Genomic DNA, 6,109 nt, shown 5'->3' on the forward strand with positions numbered 1-6,109 from the left:
AAGGTGTCACCCATGCACGGTGTTATGAGATTTGGGAAGAAGGGTAAACTGAGTCCTCGGTTCATTGGGCCTTTTGAGGTGCTTCGGAGGATTGTACATGTGGCTTATGAGCTTGCTTTTCCACCCAGCTTGTCGAGTGTGCATCTGGTGTTTCATGTTTCTATGCTCCGGAAGTATATTGGGGATTCATCTCATGTTCTGGATTTCAACACGGTTCAGTTAGAGGGAGATTTGACTTATGATGTGGAGCCAGCAGCCATTATGGAGTGTCAGGTTTGAAGCTTGAGGTCGAAGGATATAGCTTCAGTGAAAGTGCAGTGGAGAGGTCGGTCCGTGGAGAAGGCTACCTGGAGACCGGGCGGGAGATGTAGAGCAGATATCCTCACATATTTGAGGCTTCAGGTATGTTTCTTGACTCGTTCAAGGATGAACGTTTGTTTAGGGGGGGGGGGAGGATGTAACGACCCAGCCGGTCGTTTCATGAGTTACCGCTCCGTTTTCCCCTTTTCTACTTCTTTAAGCTTTTTTCATCTATGTTATTGGTATTTGGTTGGTTGGTTCGAATTCAGAAATGTTTTGGAAAGGTTTGAGACACTTAGTCTCTTTTGAGTAAGCATAAGTTAGAAAAGTCAACCGGATGTTGACTTATGTGAAATAGGTCTCGGATGTATATTCCGATGGTATAGCTTCGTGAGGTGATTTGGGACTTAAGAGCCTGATCGGAATGAGTTTTGGAAGTCCGGAGTAGATTTAGGCTTGAATTGGCGAAATTGGAATTTTGGCATTTTTCGGTTCATAGGGGAGATTTTGATATAGGGGTCGGAATGGAATTTTTGAAGTTGGAGTAGGTCCGTTGTGTCATTTGTGACGTGCATGCAAAATTTCAGGTCATTCGGACGAGGTTTGATAGAGTTTTTTATCATAAGCGGAATTCGGAAGTTTTTGGAATTCTTAGGCTTGAATCTGTGGTTAATTTGATGTTCCGATGTTGTTTTAGGTGTTTCAAAGATTGGTACAAGTTTGGAAGGTGGTATATGACTTGCTCGTGCTTTTGGTTGAGGTCCCGGGGGCCTCGGGGTGATTTCGGGTTGTTGACGGGAGGTTTTGAGTTAGAATTGGCAGCTGAAGTGCATAGTTCCTGTCATAACCGCACCTGCGGCTTGGGAACTGCAGGTGCGGGCCCGCAGAAGCGGAAGTGAAGTCGCAAATGTGGTCAAGAGAGGGAAGGGCTGGAGCCGTAGAAGCGGAACTTTGGGCGCAGGTGCGAGAATTTGATCGCAGGTGCGGTTGATGGGCGGATAAGTGAGATCCGCAGATGCGCACCTGGGACCGCAGGTGCGGGTTCGCTGGTGCAATAATTAGACCGCAGATCCGGTTTTGCTGGGTCAGAACATATATATTTCACCCTTCGCAAATTTGGGTTATTTTTCATAACATTTCAAACGGGAAGCTTTGGAGAGCAAATTCAAGGGAGAATTCAGGAGGGTTTCTTAGAGGTAAGGTCCTGGATCCCTAAACTCGTTTTTATGATGATTTTTAAGGTTGTAAGCTTGAAATCTATGGAAAAATCAGTAGCAAATTGAGGGATAGGGCTTGGAAAATTGGAGACCAAAAATTAGGGATTTGATGGGTCATTTTTGGTCTGATTCTGGTACTTTTGGTATGAATGAACTCGTGGGGGAATAAGGATTCTATTGATGTAAATTTTCTCAGATTCCGAGGCGTGGGCCGGGGGGTCGGGTTTGGCCAATTTCGGGATTTTTGTTTTAATTTGATTAATTTCGTATGGGTTTCACTCCTTTAGCATATATTGATGGTTATGAACTGATTTTGGTTATATTCGAGGTATTAGGAGGTCGAATCGAGAGGAAAGGGCATCGCGGGCTAGAGGTTCGCATGGTTTGAGGTTAGTAACGCTTTCACTCTTGGTTCTGCCGGTTTGGAACCCCGAACTATGTGTTTTATGATTATTATGAAGGTGATGCTATGCCAAGTGACGGGCGTATGGGCGTGCACCGTGGGAAACGCGGCCTGGATCACTCCAGAACACCGCTTAGTGGTTCTTTCTTACCGATATCTGTGCTGTAATTATGTGATTTAGTTGTTCATTTTAAGGCTTAACGCCGATATTATTGAGACCCAAGAGGTCGTTTCTTGCTGTCATATACTGATATTCTGTACTCAGTCCTTTTCATGCATATTATATCATGTCTCAGTCTCGATTATTACTATTTGCCACATTTTATTGTTGACCGGGCTAGTATCATGACATTTTGAGCCGGTGTATGAGACTGGTGAGTTATGACTAAGGGAGGCCGAGAGCCTGATATTGTGTGACAGTATGAGATTTGGGCTGCACACCGCAGCGAGATATTGAACAAGCCTTCGTTGGCTTTGTTATAGCGCTTTGTGCTAATGAGAGAAGCCCATCCGGAGTCTTTACACCCCCAGTGAGCGCGGATGATGATATTGAGGGATGGATCTTCCCTGGACATGGATCTTGTCTGAAGTATTATACCGGGAGATGGATCTTCTCCGTGAGGCTGGATTGGCCTATGTCCTCGGTACTGGATGACTGCGATCAGTGATATATATTCCGGGATGGATCTTCCCTGGGCCGGATGGCCATATACAGTACCGAGGGGTTGAGTACTTGTGAGTGGAGGTTCATGGAACGTTGATCATGCTAGTTGTGCATTGGTATATGTAAAATCTCTAAGTTTTGAAGTTCGTACTGTTCAGTTGCATTTAAATACTATTGAACTTTACTTGAACTGTAAGCATGTCTACTTTTCCTATTCAAATATATGTTATTGCCTGTTGAGGTTTGGTCCGTCACTACCTGTCAGTCCATACGTTGGACTTGTTACTTACTGAGTTGGTGTACTCACGTTACCCCCTGCACCTTCTGTGCAGATCCAGGTGTCTCGGGTCACGGTAGTGGCTGCTGATTATATTGTGCGGGCTTTCACTTGGAGATTGCGAGGTAGCTGCTTGGCGACCGCAGTTCCGCCTTCTCCTTCCCTATTTTCCTCTAGTTTATATGTTGGATATTTTCAGACTGTACTAGTCTTGTTATTTCGAACAGTTGTAGTAGTTTTTGCTCATGACTGGTGACACCCGAGGTCGGGCTTGTATTTTCTTTCCGCTGGTTTTGAAACATCTATTTTTATATCATTGGATTTCTGTTAAAACTTGATGTTTTCTTAAGCATTTCAATTGGAAAAAATAGAATAATTGGAAATATGTGGCTGGCCTAATTCCATGATAGACGCCATCACGACCGGGTTGGTTTTTGGGTCGTGATAGAAGTATACTCAAATATTTTGTCTACTTGATTGTATAAATATTAAGAAATAATTATATGATAAATATTTTTAAATGTAAAAAATTTTTAAACGGTAAAAAAGTTGATCAATATATATTTTGTATAAAGAAATAAGAGAATAGGAAAAGGAAGTACTTCAGAAAAAAAAATCATAAGTAAAATAACATAACAATCGAGCAAAAAAATTATACGAACTATTAATAACAATCGAGTTCGGATGTTTGTGTGATTACTAAGGTATCAATAGAATAAGGTTATAACTTTAGCAGTATCGTAAAATATGAGTAAAAGCTTTACAATTGTTGGTAAACTATCTCGAAGCAAATTTTGTAACAAGTAACATAAAATATACATGCAATGCACGTATCCAAGTCCTCAGGTAAAGTTGAACTATCTTTCTAACTTTCAATCAAACGCTACTCCTGTGACTTTTTTAACAATAAACAAAGTAAGAGAACAAATTGAAGGAGAACAAATAGACTAATCTTTTCAATATTATTTTATTTCTTTAAATTATTGACTTATTATACATGATCAACATATATGATTATCATTAGCAACTTCTATTTTTATTTTATTAATTAAACACAAATTTTAAATAAATTAGTATTCATTGAGATAGATGACACGCATGTCGCGGGTACCTTGAGACTAATTATTTTAAAGAGGCAGGCAGGACGTGTGCATTCTCATTAGATTGTGCAAGGATTTCAAGTATAAAGTCAATACAAATTCTTTTGTTTCTCCAATTTAGTGGGTTTTTTCACCAATAGAAAATTAGAAAGATGAAAAGATGAAATAAACAAAAATTATATGCTGGAAAAAAGAAAAGAAACGCAAGAAAAGACTAAATTTAAATAGGGGATATTTCATTGCAGTTAATATATTGCAACTAAAGCGTCGAACACTTTGTACTCCTTTTATGTTTAGGAGTCATTTTTTAAAATGTGAAAGTTTCGAATTTTCATTTTAGCACGCTCATAAAAGGAGTAAAATGAATAAAGAATTGTTAATCATTGGTAAATTATTATATACAAATTCTGTAATAACTATAATTAACATGAAATATACATGCAACACATGTATCTAAGTGTTCATATAAAGTTAAAAAGTTTTACTTTTCGATCAAATGCTACTGCGATGACACTATAATAAAACAAATACAGAACAAATTTAAGGAAGTACCACTAAGGTGGATCAACCTCCTAAACATTATAACACAATTATCGTTTTAAAAATTTCTCTTTTTCATTAATTTTTATATTAAGACACAAACACATCTTTTCAATAATAGTTATTTATATTTAAAAGTTTATTTTCATTATTACAGGGAACTTTTGCAATATGCGTACACTAGGACCAGGGGCAGATTTACATGTACCCAAGCGGTGTCACAGGACACCTCTTCGTCAAAATTTTTTACTACATATATATATATATATATATATATATATATATATATATATATATATATATATATATATTAAGTAAAACAGAAATACAAGATAAAATCACTAAAAGTGACACCACTTGCATCGAAACAGCTCAATAGTCTAGTGATTGACAGCTTCAAGTTTGATGTGAGAGGTCTTGGGTAGGGGTGTCAATGGATATTGAAAAACCGACTACACCGACCGAACTGTACCGGACCGAACCGATTTTTAGGTTTCTTTTTATGAAACCGTAGGGTTTTATATAATCTATAACCGCACCGATATTAGGGTAGGTTTTTATTTTATAAAAATAAACCAAAAAAATACCGAACTCTACCGAATAAATTTTACATGTGAAAAATATATTTTTCTAGTAAGTTTAAAAATAATAATGCATTAATTTTTTCTTTGGACCTTGGAATGATAATTAAACTCAAAATACTAATTCCTAAAACACATTATGCTACTTCTACTTAAACTAAGTTACTTTAAGTATCTTTATTAGCAAGCCACAAAGTATTTTAGCGATTATGAGTAGCAAACTACAATGTATTGGATATGTTTCCTTTCGTATAATTTGAATTTATCTTTTTGAATATTTAATATTTCCACTCGTGTGAATTATATTTTCTTTGTCTTTGGTTGGTTTCTTTTACGTTGTTGTAGAATAATTGATGGACCTATACTTTAGCCATCTTTTTTTTAATTCATCACCCTTCAAACAGTAAAAATGTCTAGAGAATTATGCTAAGTCCTATAAAAGAAAGTATGTTATTCCATTCTACTTCTACTAGTGAATTTTACATGATATTTAATAAAATACCAAAAATTAACCGAATTGTACAGATACCGAAGAGAAAAAGACATGACTGGGACGGTTTCGAAATTAGCTTAACCTGATCGACCTTCCCTCGAAGCTGCCCGATCAACTCCAATTTTTGCAGCAGCTGAAACGGTGAAGTATTAGCCTCAGCAGTTGGATCAAGTTGATCATACTCTTTAAAACTGACGGTTACCTGCTTATCTAGCTCGGCCTCATTTTTAGCTAGATAGACATAATTAGCTTTTGATTATCGTCTCTTCCTTTAAATACAAACAAACCTAAACATCCTAAATATATCATGAAGCTTAAATGTATAAATGGACAAAACCAAATATTCTATTTATTGGAATATAACGAGGATTTTGACTTTGGAAATATTAGTTTGTGTTGGTTGGAAGATTATTTTAAAAACTACCTTTTTGGTTATTTGTTATCTTGAATTTGAAAAACAATTGTTCTCAAAGAATAAAATTAACTAATGTTTTAAAAAATGAACCTAACAAAAATATAAATATTTAAGGTACT

This window comes from Nicotiana attenuata, chromosome 8 (assembly GCF_001879085.1).
Source record: "Nicotiana attenuata strain UT chromosome 8, NIATTr2, whole genome shotgun sequence".
In the NCBI taxonomy this organism is placed as follows: Eukaryota; Viridiplantae; Streptophyta; class Magnoliopsida; order Solanales; family Solanaceae; genus Nicotiana; species Nicotiana attenuata.